Raw genomic sequence first — 25,501 nt, 5'->3', positions numbered from 1 at the left:
CATTTGCAAATATCTTCTCCCATTCTGTTGGTTGCCTTTGAGTTTTGGTGATTGTTTCCTTCACTGTGCAGAAGCTTTTTATTTTGATGAGGTCCCAATAGTTCATTTTTGCTTTTGTTTCCCTTGCTTCTGGAAATGTGTTGAGTAAGAGACCCAATGCCTTTTAATTGAAGATATTTCACAAGTCTCTAAGAGATGTGGTTATGTTGCCAGCTTTAGACAGCAGCCCCCAAGTCTTGACATTTTCATAACTCTTTATGACATGAGAATAAGGACAAACACAACAGTAATCAAAGGAAGTACAGCACTAATTCTATAGATCACAGACCCACTGTTTTTTTTTAATTACATATTTTTTAACACACATTTCATTTTTGGTTAAGTTCAACCAATTTTTTCAGGGCTAATGAGTCCCTAGAAGCTAATGAGCTTTAAGTATATATCACATACATTGATTTCAGGCCATGTCTATGAATTGACTTTGTGTTTTAAGCATGAACTTCCATCCTGCTACTTAAATGGATCCTATGTAAATAGTAAAACAATAAAAAGTACATGGCACAAAGACAAATATTCTGCACTGCCCCATTGCCTAGATGTTGAAAACAATGAGTCAGCAGCAGAAGTGGCACCAGAATCAAGGCCAACTAATTAATTCACTGTGCAACATTCATTGCATGAAAGATACAGCACTTAGGAACATGTGTTCTACAATTTCCACATTTGGCCCAGTCTCCTCTGAGCTAATATGTCCTTGATGTTCCCCACAATGAGAAAATCCATTAATTCAACTCTTCAACTCTATGTTAGACTAAAATCAGCAGACCCCAAAACACCAATAAAGATTTCTAGGTAAAGCTATATTAAATTCAATATTAGGTTGTAAAATTATAATTCAGGATTTGGGAAAGTGGAGATGTTCACTACTTACTACATTAATCATCCAGGAAATCTGATTATAATCTACATTAAACAAGCAGAGGAGGATGAGATGGGTGAGAAACCTAGATGGAGCTCTGAAATGCTAACTGTGGGAGAGGACTGGCTTAGATTTGTTGTAGGCAAAACAAGACATGAATTGGAGAGAGCAGCCAACAATCAGACTAAAATTAAAAGTGCACGTTTCAACATAGAGGGAGTACATCAAGAACAGAAAAGCAGTGGCCCACTAGACCTAGAAAAGCATCAAGCTGAATGTAGTGACCCAAACAAGTCACCACAAGACTTATTGATTCAGAAACCAAGACTCTGATGAAGTGCAAAGAGTACATGGAATCAGAATGCCTCAGTTCCAGTCTAGAATTGAAATTCTAGACACACGTGTGCTTGAGATAGCCTCTTGATCCCTCTGAGTCTTAATCCCCTCATACAAAAAGGGAATTTTAAAAAGCTACCTTGACAAGTTGTGGAAGGTATTCAGTATTTCATCAGAAAATGGTCTGTAAGATGCAAATTGACACACAAATGTGAACTGTGGTGGTGGCATTATTATGGCTCTTGATTTTAGCAATATTGACTTGATGGGCTAACATTTCGAATATTGTCTGCTACATTTTCATCCTGTCTAAATTTTGTTGACCTTGTGATCCTCTAGCCACTGAGGCTAAACATCCACAGCTGGAGGGCAGAAAATAAAGAAGTCATTGCCCAACCTTGACTTTTTTAAGTAATAAAAAATGTAACAGTCATGAATGCAATAGGTATCAGCTGTAAGAGCCATATAATAAGGAAGGGGGGAAAAAAGCTTTTCTAAGTCACAGAAGCTTCTCTTTATATTAAAAACCAGACATTGACTAAATCAAGGCATCTGGTTTTTTCCTGTAAGCAATAGAGTAAGAAACATATAGGACACAATGCAAGAGGAAGCTTCCACTACAAAAGAAAGCCTTCAAAACCATTCAAAAGCTTAATTAAGGAGGTGAGAGAAACAAAAGAGCATTAGATTTAAGTGAAGGCTTCTTTCACAGCCTCCCACACATCCCCATAGACCTGGGGTTTCATTCCTGGAATGGGAGAATGGGTAGTTGAAATATCCTTCCTGGGAAGCCTGAGTGGCTCAGTCAGTTAAGCTTCTGACTCTTGATTTCAGTTCAGCTTGTGATCTCACAGTTGAAACTGAGCCCCAAATCCAGCTCTGCACTGGGTGTGGAGCCTGCTTGAGATTCTCTCTCCGTCTCTCTCTCTCTCTCTCTCTCTCTCCCCCTCTGTCAATCTCTCCCAAAAATCAACCAACCAACAACAACAAAAAAACATTTTGGGGGCGCCTAGTGGCTCAGTCAGTTAAGCGTCTGACTTCGGCTCAGGTCATTATCTCATTGTTCATGAGTTTGAGCCCCACATCAGGCTCTGTGCTGGCAGCTCAGAGCCTGGAGCCTACTTCAGATTCTGTGTCTCCCTCTCTCTCTGCCCCTCTCCTGCTTGCACTCTGTCTCTCTGTCTCCAAAAATAAATAAACATTAAAAAAATTTTTTAAAAACACACATTTTTTCCCTTACCTACACTTTGAGTATGTAAGCGTAGAAGGGACTTTCTTCCTGCTTCCACCTGGACTCCTGGGACAAGGCAAACTTTCAGAATATATTCCACCAAAAGCAAGGGTGTAGTAGAGAAAAATGGCTATAGACAGAGGGAGAGAAGGTACATGCAGAGAAAAGGTCTGTGAGAGCAACACAGTCCCAGAGCCTACATGTGGTATGGAGGAAAACCAGAAGCACCCAACTGACCCTCTGGGGCCTGCAGACTTGCTGAGAGGATCAAGGGATTCAAAGAGGCTTGACAGAGAGTTGAGACACAGATAGCATTTGCATGAGCTTTTGTCTCCTTCTCCTAGTTTCTTCTCTTCTCCTTGGGCTACATAAGTGTCATCTGTGGACAAACAAATCCCCTAAAAAGTCAACAAAAAAGTAGCAAATAATAATTCTGCAGCCATTTTTGGATTCCCCTTCTAATGTGCAGGCACATGCACATGCATGCATGCACGCGCGCGCGTGCACGCACACACACACACACACACACACACACACACACTCCCACACATACACACACACACTGTGAGCTGTTGAAAAACATTTGTACAACCTGCCCACATTATCTTTATCATAAAATAAAAAAAAATAAATAAAGTAATCCCTAAATATATTCACACTTAGGAAACTACTGAACTTTCAAATATTGAAAAATAAAACCCTGAGTGGCAAGAGTAGGGAATGAACACAGCCAAGCTCATTACCAGCCTGCCTTTTTGCCTTTTTTTTTTTTTACAGATACAATGAACTCAGAGGTCTCAGGAAGAGAATGAAAACTAGGAAAATTGAAAGTTACAACCTCAAGCAGTTTCCATCAAACCACTTTCTTCCCAATTTGTTATATACACCCAGCCTACCCCTTCAATGGAGGAGAAAATCTGTTTTTTCATCAGATACAGTGGGAAACCAAAGCAAAGCAAGGAAGTCTACTTCCAAGAGGAAAAACTGCAAATTGCCTGATTTGGTGAATAGTCAGGCACTCAACAGACAATCTCAAATTGCACTCCTGTATCTTTATATTTAAACACAAAAATGCACCCTAAAACAAAAGTGTTCATAGTACAATCTTATCTAAAATGCCAACTTTTCCACTGACTCATTGCACTTCTGAAATCATAATTTGGGAACATTTGATTTAGATCATGTGACTTTCAAAGTAATTCATCACCAATTAGACTTTATTTGTACTTTTTCAGAAAGGTTTTCAATTTTTTAAAAATCCAGCTAACTTTTATATGTCCCATGAGTTGTAGTGTGAAAAAAGAAAAAAAAAAGGCACCGTTAAAAAGTTTTTAAGACATAAGTTCAATTTATGTAACTAATTTATGGTTTGCTTTCCATCTCTTATATTCTCTTCAAAATGGGATCACAGGTTGAGGACGAGTCTTGCCTATCTCTAGCAAAATTTCTTTATATTATTCCCATATTTTCTTAATTTAAATTAATATCACCATGTTTGACCTATATAGTACTAAGGCAAAAAGCTTTCCGGAAATCTGCAGTTATTTAAAATGGTATGACCATTTAACGTCACATGAAAATATCAGACATGAGTTATTTACATGTTCCTGCCTTTTCAACAAAGTAATATTTGGATTAGATGTGGGATATGTGACTTTTTTGGACTATGGACTGGTTTTTGTTTATTTTTTTCAATCAACAAATCTCAGCACCTTGCCTTTTGTTTATAAATGACTCTGAATAATCTAGGAAGGGAATTGCAAGTCTCAAAATATCAAGCAATGAATAATTTTCCATTCAACTCTCTTGCCTAGAGCTTCATAGTGGTAGCACAAAACCTAGTGGCAAAAGGATGTTCTTTAAATAAATAATTTCTATTACATTTTTTCAGATTATACAAGTATCACTTGCACTTAGGACAGCTGGAAAATGTTTTCAAAAAGAAGGCTATCAAAACAACCTATGATATACTACCTAGAAACAAAGAATTATCACCTATTTCCTTATTTCTTTTTTTACAAAAAGAAGGAAGTCAAAAATACTGAAAACCTTGAGAGGCCTGAGTGGCTCAGTTAGTTAAGTGTCTGACTCTTGATTTAAGCACAGGTCATGATCTTGTGGATCATGAGAATGAGCCCTGAGTGTGGCTGTGCACTGACATAGCAGAACCTGCTTAAGATTCTCTCTCTCCCTCTCTCTCTGCCCCTCCCCTACTCATGTGCACATTCTCTCTCTCCACCCCTCAAAATAAACAAACATTAAAATAAATATTGAAAACCTCAATTAACTGTCTTGCTCAAAAGAATGGGTATAGTTGTAACGAGTTGGAAAATTTTCTCAAATACCATATGTATTGTTTTTGAAATCAGGAAAAAAAGATAAAATACAGTAATCTGTTTTCTAGCTCAATAATTAATAAACAAAGCATAATTAATGACTCAGGAACTCTTAGTACTCCTAGTCATCAGGGTAAAGTCAATTTTATAGTAAGGATGAAGTTACAGAAGGGATAAGAATATCCCCTTCTTAGGGATACAGAAGCTTGAAAATTCAAATGTTTATACAGGGACCAAGCAGATAATATAAATAAGCAACTACAAAAATCCTGTCAAGGGGGCGCCTGGGTGGCTCAGTCAGTGAGGCATCTGAGTTTGGCTCAGATCATGATCTCGGGTTTGTGAGTTTGAGTTCCACAGCAGGTTTTGCGCTGACAGCTCAGAGCCTGGAGCTTGGTTCAGATTATGTGTCTCCCTCTCTCTCTATCCCTACCCAGCTCATGCTCTGTCTTTCCCTCCTTCAAAAATAAACAAATATTTTTTTAAAATCCCATCAGGACGGCAATTGGTAGACACTCCCTAGTGTTATTAAATTCTCCTTTTTGTTGTTTTTGTTGTTTCTTCAAGAGAAACCAGATATTTGTGTGCTTATGTGACATCTCCCAATTTAAAATTTTTCAGTTAAGCAAACATTTTTAAAATAAGTTGGCCAATCTGAATGACTATAAGCCTAACTTGGCCTATCAATTACCAGTGTGCAGCCCTGCTTATCAAAGACTGAGTCGAATCTGAGTTAACTCTAGACCATATTCTTGATTTACGAAACACTACTGGAAAAAAAGTAAGCTTCCATACAATATTGAAAGGGACTTTCAGAAGGCAGATGAATAACACACCACCCATCAAAGATGTCCATACCCTAATCCCCACAACCTGTGAATATGTTACGTTGCGCAACGAAAGGGACTTTGCAGCTATGATTAAGGTTAAGGACCCTGAGAGGGGGGGATTATCCTGGATCATCAATCTGGTGGGCTCAACCTAATCAGACCAGTTCTTTAAAATACATGAGTAAGGCAGAAGAGTAGATCAGAAAGATATGATATGAGGACTTGATCTGCAATTGCTGACTCTGAAGATGGAAGAAAGGAGTCATAAGCCAAGGAACACAGTGGCCTCTAGAAAGGCAAGGTAACAGATTCTTCCCTGGAGCCTACAGGAGAAAAAACAAGAACAAAAAACTAGTAACATCCCTGCTGACAACTTGATTTTAGCCCAGTGAGATTCATATTGGGCTCCTGACCTACAAAACTGTGAGGTAATACATTCATATTGTTTAAGCCACTAAGTTTTTGATCATTTATTATGGCAGCAAAAGGAAACTAATACAGTGATCCTAGTTTGACATTTTACAGATAGGAACACTAGGGTCCACAAACAAAGCCAGGAGAAAAATACGTTTCAACATTCCCGGGCCAGTGATATTCCCACTTTACCAGCCCATGTTGATTGCTTTTGTGTTTGCCTTTATGTGATTTTCTCATAAGGGAAGAGCTATTAACTTGCAAAAAATGGAGGAATGGATGGGGAGAGAGGAGGGAGGGAGGAAGGGAGGGAGAGAGAGAGGGAGGGAGAGAGGGAGAGAGAGACAGACAGAAGGAGCTGGGGAGAGGGAAAGAGAAACACTCTAACTAGGACTTACTAGAGTAGTAACATTTGGTTTGGGATTCACAGCTAGATAAGAGGACAAATAAGTAGAGGGAAGAAAGAGATGTATTAAGATTAAAAATGCAAAGCTGCTACAATATATAATCAGTCTACCTTTTTATTATTACTTAAGATGCCTGCCTCTAATCCTTAGCTGTCTAACCAGTTTGGAATTTGCAGAAATTTAAACAGGCTGGGCATGGATTGCACGTCCTGCTGTCTGTGAAGGATTTGTAAGGATCTGTTAGCCCAGGATTATGCACATTTTCTGTTGGCTTAGGTGTCAACCATCTGCAATATAACTAAAGCTGTGATATGCCTGCCGAGATCATGATTGCAATCACAGCTCAACAGCAAGAGCAATGCCAGAGTCAGCAGCGTGAAGGACATCAGAGCTCAAGCTCGCTTGGAAAATCTGTCCACTTTCACGTCTGTTCCCCCTTCCAGTGTGTAGTAGAAGAACCACCTTGGTGCCACATATACACTTCTCCCAAAGGCCCCACAATTAGTGTCTGTGCTGCTGGCACCTGAGCACTAATACAGAGAGACAGGTGGAAAGGACAGGAGATGCTTCTGCTCTTTGGTCCTAAAAGTACACAATAAGTCCACAAATAAGGCTGTCCTTGATGTTCATTTTAGGCAGATTCGATCAGGAAAAATATTCGGGATAAGAACAAAAGGGAGAAAACCACGCATATGACATGATCTGCACCTCTTTTTCTCAAAATGGCCAAAATTGACCACATCTCCAATCCTCTCTCTGTACACTCAGAGCTGTTGTAACCAAAAGCATGTCTGTGCCTTGTCTCATCCCAGGCATACAGTTGAAAGGTGGGGTGGCTGCCCACCTTTTCTAAAAGCTGACCTCAAGGGTACCTAGAAATGCCCCCTCCTTGGCCAGGTAGGCTGAAGCACACTGCTCAGCAGAACCCCCAGAGCATGAAGGAGAGAGCTGAGCCCAATCCAAACCCATTCTTCAAAGTTCATTAAAAATGCCATCTCTAACATTATGACTTCCCAAACCTTTTCAGTTCCCATGAACAGGCTTCTTCCTTTGAGTTTGAACCCTAACACCTAGAGTATTTCTTTAATTGCATTCATCAGTAACAGAAACACAGTTCAAAATAGCCAAAGGAAATTATCTATCTATCCTTACCTATCTATTTATCCTTATTATCTATCTATTCTTATTATCTATTCTTATCTATCTACTCTTACCTATCCATTCTTATCTATCTATTTTTATCTATCTATTCTTATCTATCTATTCTTTATCTATCTATCTATCTATCTGGGCAGACATAACTAAAAGAAAATCCAGAGTATAATGCCAATTTCTAGCATGGCTGGTACTTAGTCAAGATCATTGGTAATCTCTCTCTGGCTCTTGGTTCTGTTTTTTCTGCCAGTTGGCTTCATTCTTACCTAAGTGATAGCAAAATGGCTACCAGCAGCATTAGGCTTATATTCTATTTTCTCAGCAACCCCAGTAGAAATGCTTCTTTTCTAAAAGTTCTAGCAAAAGTCACAGAATTGAATCTGTGGTTCTGAATGGCTGACCTGGCATGAACACCTGCCCATCTCTAAGCCAAACATAATAGGCAGGATAATGCAACTGTTGAGTTGTCTAGTCAGGATCCTTCAAGATGTAGCGTAAGTCAGTTCTATACTAACTCCATGGCCCAAGTGTAGTTTGTTTCTCCAGGGAAAATCAGAGTGCTACATAAGGAAAAAAAAAAACAAAAAAAAAACAAAAAAAACAAAAAAAAAACAAAAAAACAATGAATGCCAGGCTGGCAAAACCACACAAGTCCAACTTTGCCCTAATTCCTGGCAAGAGTGATAGCAGTAGTTCTATGAGAGGAAAGGACTCATGGGTATGTTTTCCTCTCTGTTTCTAAACTTTCCATAATGTTATTATATTGTCTTTATCATTTAATTGAAGGTGGAAGGCATGGAATAAAAGGAAAGAAAGGCATTGCTAAGTTTTAAATAAATGTAGATATGATAATATAAAGGTCAAGGCTTTCCTTCAGAATAGAAGAATCTCCAATTTGTAATAGATATTATCCTTTTCAAAGTGTCTCCTTGTATATTATCTCATTTGATCAGGTTTAAATGATTAAATAAGACAAATGGCATCATGAACTTATTTTCCAAATGATTTCTGTTTCACCAAAATGTGTTTCTCTGAAAACAAGAGCATGACTCTGAGACCCTTGGATAGCTCAGTCAGTTAAGCCTCTAACTCTGAGCCTATAACTTTGGCTCAGGTCATGATCCCAGGGTCATGGGATCGAGTTCTACACTGGGCTCCAGCTGAGCATGGAGCCTGCTTACAATTTTTTATATCTCTCCCTCTGCCCCTCTCCTGCTCACACATTCTCTCTCTCTCTCTCTTTAATAATAATAATAATAATAATAATAATAATAATTTAAAAATTAAAAAAAAAACACAACACTCCAAAATAATTCAAGGAAAAGGTCTGTGATTTTTTTTAAAGAAAAAAATAATTTAACTGGTTCCAAACTCTGTGGGAAGAGATCTAGATTCCCCAGACTAAGACCCTCCTGGCTCCTGCTCCAACATATCTCTTTAGTTTTGTCTCCTAGTACACACAACCATGTACCCGACACTCATTAATAATGGTCTGTTTCTACTCCAGCAACCCATCAAGCATTCTTAAGACTCCTGTCTTTTTCCACTCAGTTCACTAACTAGGAAATGCCCCCAGCCTCCTCTTGGCCTATAAAGTCTTTTCATCTTTAAAGCCCTACATAAATACCACATTTTCTAGGGAGCACTCCCTGATCCCCTTTTAAGTACTCTGAGCTCTCAAAGGACACTATGAATACTCCTCTGTGATCTTCATTTCAGTCTGCTTTATATTACAGTAAGCACTATAAGTAGGCAAGGCTGTGTCATTTTCTACAGTGTCACTTTACCATACTGAAGATTGCAAATGAACTGCTTATTTTATTTTACTTTATTTTATTTATTATATCACTGCATGATAGGAGACCAAAAGAAAAGAATAGAGAGTTGTTCCTCCAAAATCTCCAGAGAGGAAAAATATATAGCAAATCTTTAGTATTATGTATATAACATTTTCTAGGTAAGTCTAACATTTTATTCCCTTCTCCTAGTGGCAAAATACAAGAAGAAAAGAGTTATGAACGCCACTAAATAGGGGGGAAATTGTCTAAAAATGAAAGGGAGCTCTCCTCACTACGATCAGACTTCAGCAATCATCTGAAAGAGAGGCGAGTTAAAAATAAAACTCTCACCCAAAAGGCAGCCAGGATACAACCCAGTTGCTTACGCTGAGCCAGCATCTTTCCAGAGCCACTTCCCAGGTGGTTAAATACAGCCATGCAGTCCTCTGGGCCAGAGCCTGAGCTAATTAGGGAGTCTCTGGAAATGAATACAAGGACTTTTAATAAAAGAGCCACCACAAGCCACTGCATTGGTGTTATACCTCTTCAAAATGCCAGTCCCTTTCTTACCATCAAGCATCACCACACTAACAAACACAGGAAAGGGGAGTTTGGGATGACAATAATTCTCTGAGTCATAAATGTTTCTGTGATCTACAGCATCAGAATCCTTTTTTATGGAAAAACAGCAGGGAAAGGCACACACTTTACTTTTCTATAGATATGACTTCTAAACGTCTAACTTGGCTATCTTTGACTCTTTAAAGTGTTTTTTTTTTTAGAGAAATAACATCCCATTTAGGTTTTCCATAAAGCTTATTAGTTTAAATGATAAAACAGATAGTATTATAAAGTACATCATTGGAAAGTAGGCTCATTGTAAATGTCAGGGAAAGACAGCCCTGACTCTCTCAGAGTATAAAAGTGATGCTTAACCAATATCAGATGTCATTACAGGAGCAATTTCTTTTTTTTTTTTTTTTTAATTTTTTTTTTCAACGTTTATTTATTTTGGGGACAGAGAGAGACAGAGCATGAACGGGGGAGGGGCAGAGAGAGAGGGAGACACAGAATCGGAAACAGGCTCCAGGCTCCAAGCCATCAGCCCAGAGCCTGACGCGGGGCTCGAACTCACGGACCACGAGATCGTGACCTGGCTGAAGTCGGACGCTTAACCGACTGCGCCACCCAGGCGCCCCTACAGGAGCAATTTCTAACAAATCTGAATCCAGCTCTCATCAGTTAACATATAGGACAAAACTGTGCCGTCTGTATATGGTAAGAACAGGGAGAGCCATGGTTGTGTTAATATTTTTGTTATTTTTGAATTATTGCTTGTGTTTTCAGAGAATCTCAAGGTTGATTACCATAAAGATCATCTTGTCAAACCTTGAATCCAAACACCATAAAACTCGTGGAACACAATACTCTTCCTTTAAAATTCCTTTAGTCATTTATAAGTGACTTCAAGTGTGGTTTGCCCATTTTTCTTTTGGCAATAATGATTATGATTCCTCATAATAAATAATACTCTATAGCTTACAATACACTTTTTCACAAATAATACTATCTAAATTCTCACAGCAGTATCTCTGTTAATTGCCCCCAAGCTTACCTAACTAGCCCCCACAAATAATAAGACAGATATTCTGTATCTTCCCAATTTATTTCTAAATACTAAAATATGATTTTTTAAACAAGCAAAGAACTATAGAATCACATTTCAGAAATGTGAGTGCTTAATTAGTTCATTTTTAGGAATACACATTTACCAAAGTATATAAACCAATGCATTGGAACTATGGCATTCCAAATTTCCAAACCTTAAATGCAGAAATATAATTTTAATTTAGTTTACTCATAAATTATAATTAAAGGATTTTTAGTAAATATATGCAAATATAAGGCAATTTCAACAAAAGTGCCATATTTCAAATTACTTGGTATATGCACAAGATAGGGCAGCACTAACAGGAAAGAGAGCCTTAATAAAGTCCATAAAGGAAAGGAAGAATGAATGGGTAGTCATCCTGATAATCAAAAATTCAAGTTTCCCAAAGCCCAGCAGTCATGGCCAAACACAAAACAGGTAAATTCCTTATGTGGAATAATGTTGGAAGTCATGAAGAAGCTAACAAACACTCCATGAGATCCTTCCATTTGACTAAATAATTTGACTAATTAATTCCACCAGAGATGCATCCCTTCTGTTTGAGGATTTGGCCCTGTTAGATTTCCATTCTTTGCATGATGTAGTAGGAAATGTAGGGTGTATAATACAAGCTGCTCTTGGTTATCTATACTCCGTGTAACTGGCAATCTCAAAGAGGGAAATTTTTTTTTTTATTTATATATGAAATTTATTGTCCAATTGGTTTCCATACAACACCCAGTGCTCATCCCAAAACGTGCCCTCCTCAATACCCATCACCCACCCTCTCCTCCCTCCCACCCCCCATCAACCCTTAGTTTGTTCTCAGTTCTCAACAGTCTCTTATGCTTTGGCTCTCTCCCACTCTAACCTCTTTTTTTTTTTTTTCCTTCCCCTCCCCCATGGGTTCCTGTTAAGTTTCTCAGGATCCACATAAGAGTGAAACCATATGGTATCTGTCTTTCTCTGTATGGCTTATTTCACTTAGCATCACACTCTCCAGTTCCATCCACGTTGCTACAAAAGGCCATATTTCATTTTTTCTCATTGCCACGTAGTACTCCATTGTGTATATAAACCACAATTTCTTTATCCATTCATCAGTTGATGGACATTTAGCCTCTTTCCATAATTTGGCTATTATTGAGAGTGCTGCTATGAACATTGGGGTACAAGTGCCCCTATGCATCAGTACTCCTGTGTCCCTTGGATAAATTCCTAGCAGTGCTATTGCTGGGTCATAGGGTAGGTCTATTTTTAATTTTCTGAGGAACCTCCACACTGCTTTCCAGAGCGGCTGCACCAATTTGCATTCCCACCAACAGTGCAAGAGGGTTCCCGTTTCTCCACATCCTCTCCAGCATCTAGAGTCTCCTGATTTGTTCATTTTGGCCACTCTGACTGGCGTGAGGTGATACCTGAGTGTGGTTTTGATTTGTATTTCCCTGATAAGGAGCGACGCTGAACATCTTTTCATGTGCCTGTTGGCCATCCGGATGTCTTCTTTAGAGAAGTGTCTATTCATGTTTTCTGCCCATTTCTTCACTGGGTTATTTGCTTTTCGGGTGTGGAGTTTGGTGAGCTCTTTATAGATTTTGGATACTAGCCCTTTGTCCGATATGTCATTTGCAAATATCTTTTCCCATTCCATTGGTTGCCTTTTAGTTTTGTTGGTTGTTTCCTTTGCTGTGCGCAAGCTTTTGATCTTCATAAGGTCCCAGGAATTCACTTTTGCTTTTAATTCCCTTGCCTTTGGGGATGTGTCGAGTAAGAGATTGCTACGGCTGAGGTCAGAGAGGTCTTTTCCTGCTTTCTCCTCTAAGGTTTGGATGGTTTCCTGTCTCACATTCAGGTCCTTTATCCATTTGGAGTTTATTTTTGTGAATGGTGTGAGAAAGTGGTCTAGTTTCAACCTTCTGCATGTTGCTGTCCAGTTCTCCCAGCACCATTTGTTAAAGAGACTGTCTTTTTTCCATTGGATGTTCTTTCCTGCTTTGTCAAAGATGAGTTGGCCATACGTTTGTGGGTCTAGTTCTGGGGTTTCTATTCTATTCCATTGGTCTATGTGTCTGGTTTTGTGCCAATACCATGCTGTCTTGATGATGACAGCTTTGTAGTAGAGGCTAAAGTCTGGGATTGTGATGCCTCCTGCTTTGGTCTTCTTCTTCAAAATTACTTTGGCTATTCGGGGCCTTTTGTGGTTCCATATGAATTTTAGGATTGCTTGTTCTAGTTTCGAGAAGAATGCTGGTGCAATTTTGATTGGGATTGCATTGAATGTGTAGATAGCTTTGGGTAGTATTGACATTTTGACAATATTTATTCTTCCAATCCATGAGCAGGGAATGTCTTTCCATTTCTTTAAATCTTCTTCAATTACCTTCATAAGCTTTCTATAGTTTTCAGCATACAGATCCTTTACATCTTTGGTTAGATTTATTCCTAGGTATTTTATGCTTCTTGGTGCAATTGTGAATGGGATCAGTTTCTTTATTTGTCTTTCTGTTGCTTCATTGTTAGTGTATAAGAATGCAACTGATTTCTGTACATTGATTTTGTATCCTGCAACTTTGCTGAATTCATGGATCAGTTCTAGCAGACTTTTGGTGGAGTCTATCGGATTTTCCATGTATAATATCATGTCATCTGCAAAAAGCGAAAGCTTGACTTCATCTTTGCCAATTTTGATGCTTTTGATTTCCTTTTGTTGTCTGATTGCTGATGCTAGAACTTCCAGCACTATGTTAAACAACAGCGGTGAGAGTGGGCATCCCTGTCGTGTTCCTGATCTCAGGGAAAAAGCTCTCAGTTTTTCCCCGTTGAGGATGATGTTAGCTGTGGGCTTTTCATAAATGGCTTTTATGATCTTTAAGTATGTTCCTTCTATCCCGACTTTCTCAAGGGTTTTTATTAAGAAAGGGTGCTGGATTTTGTCAAAGGCCTTTTCTGCATCGATTGACAGGATCATATGGTTCTTCTCTTTTTTTTTGTTAATGTGATGTATCACGCTGATTGATTTGCGAATGTTGAACCAGCCCTGCATCCCAGGAATGAATCCCACTTGATCATGGTGAATAATTCTTTTTATATGCCGTTGAATTCGATTTGCTAGTATCTTATTGAGAATTTTTGCATCCATATTCATCAGGGATATTGGCCTGTAGTTCTCTTTTTTTACTGGGTCTCTGTCTGGTTTAGGAATCAAAGTAATACTGGCTTCATAGAATGAGTCTGGAAGTTTTCCTTCCCTTTCTGTTTCTTGGAATAGCTTGAGAAGGATAGGTATTATCTCTGCTTTAAACGTCTGGTAGAACTCCCCTGGGAAGCCATCTGGTCCTGGACTCTTATTGGTTGGGAGATTTTTGATAACCGATTCAATTTCTTCGCTGGTGATGGGTCTGTTCAAGCTTTCTATTTCCTCCTGATTGAGTTTTGGAAGAGTGTGGGTGTTCAGGAATTTGTCCATTTCTTCCAGGTTGTCCAATTTGTTGGCATATAATTTTTCATAGTATTCCCTGATTATTGTTCGTATCTCTGAGGGATTGGTTGTAATAATTCCATTTTCATTCATGATTTTATCTATTTGGGTCATCTCCCTTTTCTTTTTGAGAAGCCTGGCTAGAGGTTTGTCAATTTTGTTTATTTTTTCAAAAAACCAACTCTTGGTTTCGTTGATCTGCTCTACAGTTTTTTTAGATTCTAGATTGTTGATTTCTGCTCTGATCTTTATTATTTCTCTTCTTCTGCTGGGTTTAGGCTGCCTTTGCTGTTCTGCTTCTATTTCCTTTAGGTGTGCTGTTAGATTTTGTATTTGGGATTTTTCTTGTTTCTTGAGATAGGCCTGGATTGCAATGTATTTTCCTCTCAGGACTGCCTTCGCTGCGTCCCAAAGCGTTTGGATTGTTGTATTTTCATTTTCGTTTGTTTCCATATATTTTTTAATTTCTTCTCTAATTGCCTGGTTGACCCACTCATTCGTTAGTAGGGTGTTCTTTAACCTCCATGCTTTTGGAGGTTTTCCAGACTTTTTTCTGTGGTTGATTTCAAGCTTCATAGCATTGTGGTCTGAAAGTATGCATGGTATGATTTCAATTCTTGTAAACTTATGAAGGGCTGTTTTGTGGCCCAGTATATGATCTATCTTGGAGAATGTTCCATGTGCACTCGAGAAGAAAGTATATTCTGTTGCTTTGGGATGCAGAGTTCTAAATAGATCTGTCAAGTCCATCTGATCCAATGTCTCATTCAGGGCCCTTGTTTCTTTATTGACCGTGCGTCTAGATGATCTATCCATTTCTGTAAGTGGGGTGTTAAAGTCCCCTGCAATTACCACATTCTTATCAATAAGGTTGCTTATGTTTATGAGTAATTGTTTTATATATTTGGGCGCTCCGGTATTCGGCGCATAGACGTTTATAATTGTTAGCTCTTCCTGATGGATAGACCCTGTCACTATTATATAATGTCCTTCTTCATCTCTTGTTACAGCCTTTAATTTAAAGTCTAGTTTGTCTGATAGAAGTATGGCTACTCCAGCTTTCTTTTGGCTTCCAGTAGCATGATAAATAGTTCTCCATCCCCTCACTCTCAATCTAAAGGTGTCCTCAGGTCTAAAATGAGTCTCTTGGAGACAGCAAATAGATGGGTCTTGTTTTTTTATCCATTCTGATACCCTATGTCTTTTGGTTGGCGCATTTAATCCATTTACATTCAGTGTTATTATAGAAAGATATGGGTTTAGAGTCATTGTGATGTCTGTATGTTTTATGCTTGTAGTGATGTCTCTGGTACTTTGTCTCACAGGGTCCCCCTTAGGATCTCTTGGAGGGCTGGTTTAGTGGTGACAAATTCCTTCAGTTTTTGTTTGTTTGGGAAGACCTTTATCTCTCCTTCTATTCTAAATGACAGACTTGCTGGATAAAGGATTCTCGGCTGCATATTTTTTCTGTCTAGCACACTGAAAATCTCGTGCCAATTCTTTCTGGCCTGCCAAGTTTCAAAAGAGAGATCAGTCACGAGTCTTATAGGTCTCCCTTTATATGTGAGGGCACGTTTACCCCTTGCTGCTTTCAGAATTTTCTCTTTATCCTTGTATTTTGCCAGTTTCACTATGTTATGTCGTGCAGAAGATCGATTCAAGTTACGTCTGAAGGGAGTTCTCTGTGCCTCTTGGATTTCAATGCCTTTTTCCTTCCCCACTTCAGGGAAGTTCTCAGCTATGATTTCTTCAAGTACCCCTTCAGCACCTTTCCCTCTCTCTTCCTCCTCTGGGATACCAATTATGCGTATATTATTTCTTTTTAGTGTATCACTTAGTTCTCTAATTTTCCCCTCATACTCCTGGATTTTTTTATCTCTCTTTTTCTCAGCTTCCTCTTTTTCCATAACTTTATCTTCTAGTTCACCTATTCTCTCCTCTGCCTCTTCAATCCGAGCCCTGGTGGTTTCCATTTTGTTATGCATTTCGTTTAAAGCGTTTTTCAGCTCCTCGTGACTGTTCCTTAGTCCCTTGATCTCTGTAGCAAGAGATTCTCTGCTGTCAGCTATACTGTTTTCAAGCCCAGCGATTAATTTTATGACTATTATTCTAAATTCACTTTCTGTTATATTATTTAAATCCTTTTTGATCAGCTCATTAGCTGTTGTTATTTCCTGGAGATTCTTCTGAGGGGAATTCTTCCGCTTGGTCATTTTGGATAGTCCCTGGCATGGTGAGGACCTGCAGGGCACTTCCCCTGTGCTGTGGTGTATAACTGGAGTTGGTGGGCGGAGCCACAGTCAGACCTGATGTCTGCCCCCAGCCCACCGCTGTGTCCACAGTCAGACTGGTGTGTGCCTTCTCTTCCCCTCTCCTAGGGGTGGGATTCACTGTGGGGTGGGGTGGCCTGTCTGGGCTACTTGCACACTGCCAGGCTTGTGATGCTGGGGATCTGGCGTCTTAGCTGGGGTGGGTAGGCAAGGTGCACAGGGGCAGGAGGGGCAGGCTTAGCTTGCTTCTCCTTAGGTGATCCACTTCAGGAGGGGCCCTGTGGCAGCAGGAGGGAGTCAGATCCGCTGCCGGAGGTTTGGCTCTGCAGAAGCGCAGAGTTGGGTGTTTGCCCGGAGCGAGCAAGTTCCCTGGCAGGAATTGGTTCTCTTTGGGATTTTGGCTGGGGGATGGACGGGGGAGATGGCGCTGGCGAGCGCCTTTGTTCCCCACCAAACTGAGCTCTGTCGTCAGGGGGCTCAGCAGCTCTCCTTCCCTTTGTCCTCCAGCCTTCCCGCTTTCTGAGCAGAGCTGTTAACTTGTGACCTCCCAGATGCTAAGTTGCGCTTGCTGTCGGAACACGGTCCGTCATGCCCCTCCGCTTTTTGCAAGCCAGACTCGGGGGCTCTGCTTGGCCGGCGAGCCGCCCCTCCGCCCTGGCTCCCTCCCGCCAGTCCGTGGAGCGCGCACCGCCTCGCCGCCCTTCCTACCCTCTTCCGTGGGCCTCTCGTCTGCGCTTGGCTCCGGCGACTCCGTTCTGCTAATCCTCTGGCGGTTTTCTGGGTTATTTAGGCAGGTGTAGGTGGAATCTAAGTGATCAGCAGGACGCGCGGTGAGCCCAGCGTCCTCCTACGCCGCCATCTTCCCTCTCCGACATGACAAATTTTTAATTTATTCATTTAACATATCCACCAAGCACTGTGATAATCACTGGGCTGATAGAATTCTATAGGTGAAGAGAAAGTGATGAAAAGTCTGTGAGTGGATTTCAAAGAGGGAAATTTTGAAGGTGAAGAGTTGATAATTATATAATGAGTGAGTGTTATGTGCTAAGCATTTTAGAGCTACCATCTCATTTAATCCTCACATCAATGCTATGAGTTAGGTATTCTTAACCACATTTCATATATAAGGAAACAGAGGCTCAGATAAGTTAGATGATTTACCCAAGTCTCAGGGGGAACAAATGAGAACCTATGGTCAGAGCTGGACCATTAGGAAAGATAAAGAGATGCTAAACTGATACTAAGTCAATGGTTTTGGGTTCCTTAAAAAGAAACCTCAGTACCAAAAGCACTGTTGAAGCATGACTGACTCTTCAGGTGATTAAGTGGCCTCCGGTCTGAATCTAGAAGAAAACAAACAGGAAGACCAACAGAGAAAATATCTTTCTCTTCTCTTTTCTTTCCTCTCCCATCCCTCACCTTACTCCCTTCCTCCTCCCCCACACACTCTCTCACACAGACACACCACTTAAATTCAAAGCACACTGATAAAGAGATAGAAAACTTAAATCACCTAATAAGCAATGCATGTATAATTACACCTCCTAATTCTTTAGGATTCTGCCACAACAAGGGTACATATTTACAGAGACAAAAGGAATTGAGTGTAAGGGGAATTTTAATTTGTGGCAAGAAGGTCATCAAAAAATAAAGGGCACTGAACTTTGCCTCAGATTTGAACAAAGGACAACCAGCATGTGGGATACTCCCTAAATATAACTGGAATTAAAACTTAATCGGGTCTGGTAGCAGAGTACTTCCTGGTTTTGCCAAGCAAAGATGTTAGATAATTTAATATTGATATTAACAAAGATAAAGGGAGTAGCTATTTGATTTTCATCATGTTAAGAACTTCCCTAGAGGGTTTTATATTCTTAAACTGTAGCATTTCACCCAGAAGAGTTTTGGACACCACAAAATAAAACAAGGTCATGAAAGATGGAAATTGGTCAACTAGATCTGACTTAGAAATAGAAAATGATTTTAAATATGAACAGTCACACGCATCAAAAACAGTAGTATTAAGAATGACCGGAAATGCAGAGGAAAACAAATCCTGGAATATGCCAACTCAGTAACTGAAAAGACCATTGTTAGCCTGATTTGCCAATGCTAATACCTATTACCAATCACATTCATGAGTTATCTGTAGTGTTTTTTTAAAATGAATTAAAATTTTTAGCTCCATGAAACAATGGAAATAACCAAAGTCCTGTAATACAAAAAGGAGAGCAAGGTTTAACTTAAAAAAAAAAAAAAAAAAAAAAAAATTGACCAAATTTTAGGCCTTGTTCATGAACCAAGCATTCCAAGTCTTCTGAGTCATGTATTCTTACCTATAAAATAAGGAGGTTGAACTAGATAAACTTGGGAGTCTAACATTCTCTGATATTGTAAGTCTTTTTTTTTTTTATTGCTTATTTATTTTTAAGAGAGAGAGAGACAGAAACAGAGTGTGAGCAAGGGAGGAGCAAAGAGAGAGGGAGACAGAATTCGAAGCAGGCTCCAGGCTCTGAGCTGGCACAGGGCTTGAACTCATGAACCATGAGATCATGACCTGAGCTGAAGTTGGAAGCCCAGCCGACTGAGCCGCCCAGGTGCCCATTAAGTCTTCTTGATTAACTTTTAAAAATCCACTTTATTCAAATGTTTCTATACTATCAATGGAAATACTAATTAGTTAAAAATTAAAAGCATAGCCTATGCTGACAAGTGTCCTTAAAAAAGGAATTCCTTGGAATTCTGCTGTTTTTTAGAGTATACTAAATGAAATTTATTCCTACATATTCTGCAGATCTCTGGATGATATAGGAACATCCAACAAAAATAATTATTTTGGAGAACAAAGTGCTGGAAATTTCAGAAATAATTAAATTCTCCTTTTTCTTACCACATGTTTGCTAGTTTAACTAGCATCTCACTGCCCTCTCTTGGTAGATTAAAATAACAGAAGCTGATTTCTTTGCAGGGATTGGAATCTGGCATCAAGCTTCAAGAAAATAGTCTGATTATTGCCAGTAGGGGGATCTACTTAATAAGACAAGTGTCAATGTAATCTGTAATATTTAAAAAGTAAGAATTTGTTAGTTTCAAGGCTAGCCTCTTCCAAGAACCAAATTAGAGAAAGAGTAACATGCAGAAAGTTTAGTAGGGACTCAATACTTGCGGAGAAAAGAAGGAGGAAGGCAGAAGCTGGGCTGTAATGCAGTTCCAACAAGGGCCAAAAATGACCCCAAACTTCTGAAGCTAGAGGGCCTTTGGAGCTGACCTGAGTTGGGGCAAGAAGACCCAAGGCTCATGTACTTCATAAGCCACATTTCAACCACTTATGGGATACTGACTTACCTTGGAAGCAGCTCTGACCATGGGCAAGGTGACTCTTTAGCCAGGGACAATTTCTGGGGAGGGCTGACACCTGAGGACTGTCAATTAGCACTTCTGGAAGCTGGAGCAATAGAAGACCCTTCAGTCCTGAAGGAGAATCAGGTGTCACATCATAGTGTCTGCTATATACTGTCATTAATAACTCTCTGTTTCTTAATAAACACCATACAACTAATCTTACAATAATTACAAAAATAAAAGGTAATGAATACAGGAAATGTTAATAGCCACTTTGGAAAGTAAACTGGTACTTCCTTTTAAAAGTAAATATAGGGGCGGGGCACCTGGGTGGTTCAGTTGGTTGAACATCCCACTCTTGATTTCGGCTCAGGTCATGATCTCACATTTCATGAGATTGAGCCCTTTGTTAGGCTCTGCACTGAGAGCACAGAACCTGCTTGGGATTCTCTCTCCCTCTCTCTCTGCCCCTCCCCAATGCATGTGTGTGCTCTCTCAATAAATAAACAAATACTTAAAAATGTTTTAAAAAATAAATATAAATTTACCATGTGACTCAGTAATTCCACTCCTAGGTCAAAGAGAAATGAAAATATATGTCCACACAAAGATTTATACAGAAAAAGCTCATAACAGCATTATTCCTAATAGAAAAAAAAATAAAACAACAATTCAATGATAAATGGATAAACATAATGTGTTATATGCAAAAAATGGAATAATACTCAGCAATAAAAAGGAACAAAGTACTGATAGATATATGCTACAACATGGATGAACCTCAAAAACATTATGCTAAGTGAAAGTAGACAAAAGCAAAATACTACATATTTCTGATTCCCTTTAAATGAAATGTCTAGAAAAGGCAAATCTATAGTGATAAAATAGAACAAGGACTACCTGAAGTTGGAGATGGAAACGTGAAATGACTGAAAATGGGCATGAGCAGTATTTTGGAAGCAATGGAAATGTTCTAAATTTGGACTGTGGTGGTGACAATACTATGTGAATTCACTAAAAATCTTTGAAACGTAAAATTAAAGAGTATATTTTATAGCAAGTAGATTATACTCAAGGAAGTGGAAAGAAGAAAGGCAGACAGGCAGGCAGGCAGGGAGGCATCATTCATCATACACTAGGTGGTGTGACCTGATAAATGGGGTTTTTTCTCCAAACTTAAGACCATAGGGTTAAAATAACAGCCTAGTTTACAACTCAGAATATGTCATATCAGCAAGACCTTGAACATTAATGTTAGTGAATATTTGAATTCATTTTGGGTAAGGATCAGCATAGACTAGGGCTCATAAATAGTGTGACAGATACTTCCCTAAGGCAGCTATAGAAGACTAGCCTATAGATCATATTTAAAAAAAAAAAAAGAAAAAGAAAAAGAAAAAAACACAGAGGCACCTGGGTGACTCAGTTGGTTGGGCGTCCGACTTCAGCTCAGGTCATGATCTCATGGTTGGTGGGTTCAAGCCCCGTGTTGGGCTCTGTGCTGACAGCTTGGAGCCTGGATGGAGGAGTCTGCTTCAGATTCTGTGTCTCCCTCTCTCCCTCTGCCCCTCCCGCTCATGCTCTGTCTCTTTCTGTCTGTCTCTCTCTCAAAAATAAATAAACTTAAAAAAAAAAAAAGTAACAAACAACTCTGATACATACCAAAGTACCTCTAAAATTTCCAACTTCACCCAGACTGACAAAGAGGATGGCTCTTCCTCACTTCTACATATAAGTGTGTGTATGTATATATGTGTGTGTGTGTGTGGGTATATATATATATATATATATATATATATATATATATATAATTCATAATAATTATAATTAAGTATAATCATAACATTAAATTTATTATTAACAGTATTATTATTTAATAATTATTAATCTTCAATATTATTGCTTAATAATATATATTTACACATAAGTATGTACACTTAATATATATAAGTACACTTAATATATATACTATATAATTACATATAAGTGTACATATATACTTAATAGTACTATGTTTGACTTATTTCTTCCTTCATGATCAACCTTGATGTTCACTGTAATTTTATTTCATTAAGATACAGAATTCAGGGGCGCCTGGGTGGCTCAGTCGGTTAAGCGGCCGACCTCGGCCCAGGTCATGATCTCACGGTCCGTGAGTTCGAGCCCCGCGTCAGGCTCTGTGCTGACAGCTCAGAGCCTGAAGCCTGTTTCAGATTCTGTGTCTCCCTCTCTCTGACCCTCCCCCGTTCATGCTTTGTCTCTCTCTGTCTCAAAAATAAATAAACGTTAAAAAAAAAATTAAAAAAAAAAAAGATACAGAATTCATATGGGGTTAGCCAGGAGTGAGAATTTTAAGAAATAAGAAAAAAGAATCTAGCCTCAACTGAGAACATACTATATTTAACACTCTCCTAGGCATTCTTCATATATCATTTATTTTAACTACATTGTGATGGGAATAATTATTTTTATTTACTGAATGAGAAAGCTGAGGCTCAGAGGATTAAGCAACTCACCCAAGGTAACCCAACATGGCAAATAAAACAACTATGGATAACACTATATAAACCTGACAACACACAAATATCACACTCTTTTGTAGTTGTCTTTTTGGAGTTATACAGTGAAACCCTGCCCCTATGAATAGGGATGGCAGTTCCCTTGGTGGGGCGGGGGGGGGGGGGGACAAAAACTGAATACCCTACTGTAAAATATCCTGGGAAGCTGCAAAGAAGTCTTTCCTGTGCTTGGAATCAATCTCTGAAAAATTAAATAAAAAAAATAAAAAAAAAAAAGCTTCTGTGTGGTCAATTTGCCTAGGACACCAAAGTTCAGAAGATCTTGGGACATGAGCTGTCCCTGGTCACACAGAGACAGGACAGCAGTTACACAGGAAGCTGGCCTGGAGTCTCAGGTGGATTCTCTAGAAGCAGATGCCAAGATGGTGTTTGGGGTGTGAGGCGTTTCTTAGGGAACTCTGCCAGTGAAAGGAAGGATGAAGAGGCAGGACTGAAAAGAGGAACAAGTTCAAATGTGATGCAGGCCCAATAAACCCCTGATCAACCTGTTGGGAATATCTGCAGGAGGCATCACACTTGTCCTGTGCTGCATCTGTGTCTACCGAACCTGGGAAGAGACCTTAGAGTGGGTTTGGCTTTATGAGTCTTTGAAAATTATTCTCTGCACTGCATATTCATTTCATTAGAGTCTAGTCTGTGATGTAAGCATTTGGAAAAAGAGCCTGTGACCATGCTAGCATAATAGATGCAGCAGAAGTATCACCATGAGAATGACTTCAGCTGCAAATACAGATTGTTTCAATGTGTTGAAACAATATATTGTTTCCTATACAAGGCAGTTCAGAAGTAGAACGATTCCAGAATTTGTACCATCAGGGTTCCAGCTCCACATCCCTGTGATTATCATGCTTTTCCTCTCATCTGTGTTGGCTTTACCCTTAGGCTGGTGGTAAAATAAAAGATAGTTCCAAATAAAACATACAACAGTATAATGTCAAGAAGCAGAAGAAGGATGGTCTTTTCTGGTATATCCTCCACAAAAACAACAACAAAAAACTCTTCCCAGTACCTGCCACTGCTACCCCAGCAGTCTTTCCCTCACACCTTACTGGCCAGAACAAACCATATTGCATCCCTAAACCAACCACTGACAAGTGATTCATTTAAAACCATTATGACCGGGGCACCTGGGTGGCTCAGTCGGGGAAGCATCCAACTTCAGCTCAGGTCATAATCTCATGGTTTGTGAGTTCGAGCCTCACATTGGGCTCTGTGCTGACAGCTCAGAGCCTGGAGCCTGCTTTGGATTCTGTGTCTCATTCTCTCTCTGACCCTCCCCTACTCGTGCTCTGTCTCTCTCTGTCTCTCAAAAATAAATAAATGTAAAAAAGTAAATAAGTAAAAACATCATGACCAGGACGCCTGGGTGGCTCTGTCAGTTGAATGTCTGACTCTTGATTTAGGCTCAGGTCATGGTCCCAGGATCGTGGGAGCAAACCCCACATCAGGCTCCACATTCAGCATGGAGACTGCTTGGGATTCTCTCTCCTCTCTGCCACTCCCCAACTCACATGCACTCATGCTCTCAAAATAAATAAATAAACTTTAAAAATAAAATAAAATCTTCATGACTGGCTCACTCTAATCAGGATCTACCTACTATACTACACATGAGGCCAGCTTCCCCTAAAGCACATAGCTCTGAGAGGAGGGGTGGATATTTGGACAAAATCAGAATTCTCTTAGGAAGAAGAGAAAAGCAAACTGTTGGTTGGGCATGCAACCAACACTATTCCCTGTATAAGAGCTCTATTGCTGAAATCAGCAAATGTCACCCAGCCAACTATGCCACAAGGGTCAGAAGTAGCAGAAGCAGCATCTTCAGAACAAGAAAGGAAAAAATCATATTGGCTAATTTCAGCTCATCTCATAGTGTCCTAACAGAATGTGTACCCTGAAAACATCTCCCAGGAGGCTAATTTCCCCAATCACTTTCACCTTACTGTGGTTCTGGTTATCTAATATATGACAAGCAAAGTATGTGAACTCTGATCTGTCCGAGTTCATGGGTTCAAGCACGGGTGCTAATTTTTCTCAGATCCCATGTCCCTTGGGGGAATTTAGAGACCAGACCAAACACCATTCTCTGACAAGAGATCTGAAAGGGTCTTATACAAGAGACAACAAGGATGCTTAAGCTTAACTGCTGCAGGAATGGGCAGAAAATACTCTTTACTGCATTTCCTAAAACTGAAGCCATATGACAGCACCCTGTGAATGTGTAAGTTAATTTAAATGAACAAATGGCCTGAAAATATATTTTGTGACTCACCAAACAATGTTTAACTGATCTCCCTTAATACTATTATTACATGAAAAAAATACACAACTATGTCTTTTACAATGAGAAATGAGAACTTTAGACCATAATTAAAAATCAGTAGAAACTTTCACCAATACTTTATTAGAGAAATAGTACCATTTGTTTTCATTATAAGAGGAAAATAAAAGAAGAAATTCTGTCTGTGAAAATAGTTTATAACTCCAGTTCTGCCACTCACTGTTTGGAGGTCTCAAACTCTTGAGAGTCTCCTCATTTTTTCATTTGTAAAAAGCAGGTGATTTCTAGGTTCTTTCTAAGCCTCTCAATCTAGGACTATAAGATATTGATTCCAAGAACCAATAATACTATGCTATACCATACATCTCATGTGGTTCTTGGAAACAAGGTATTTCTTTTTGTTTTCTTAGTTACCAAATATGGTTTCATAGGCCATTGGGTGGTAATGTATGTCTCTCATTAGTAGTTTTATTTTCTAGGATTAATTGCAA

General features: G+C 39.3%; 1 long non-coding RNA gene across 1 annotated transcript in view; it reads right to left on the bottom strand.

Annotated features, from left to right (window-relative positions):
• Positions 1–8,907: 8,907 nt before the first annotated feature.
• Positions 8,908–25,501, bottom strand: part of LOC147583493 (uncharacterized) — a 73,564-nt gene continuing 56,970 nt past the window's right edge. The window contains exons 3-4 of the long non-coding RNA XR_015248275.1: positions 20,154–20,279; positions 8,908–9,884 (exon numbers count right to left, since the gene is read on the bottom strand). This is a non-coding gene — a long non-coding RNA (uncharacterized LOC147583493). The remainder of the gene's footprint in view (positions 9,885–20,153; positions 20,280–25,501) is intronic.

Source organism: Puma concolor, chromosome A2, assembly GCF_028749965.1.
Source record: "Puma concolor isolate L17-30 chromosome A2, mPumCon1.1.hap2, whole genome shotgun sequence".
NCBI classification, from domain to species: domain Eukaryota; kingdom Metazoa; phylum Chordata; class Mammalia; order Carnivora; family Felidae; genus Puma; species Puma concolor.
The sequence above is the reverse complement of the archived record's forward strand: the minus strand, read 5'-3'. Positions and strand labels throughout refer to the sequence as shown.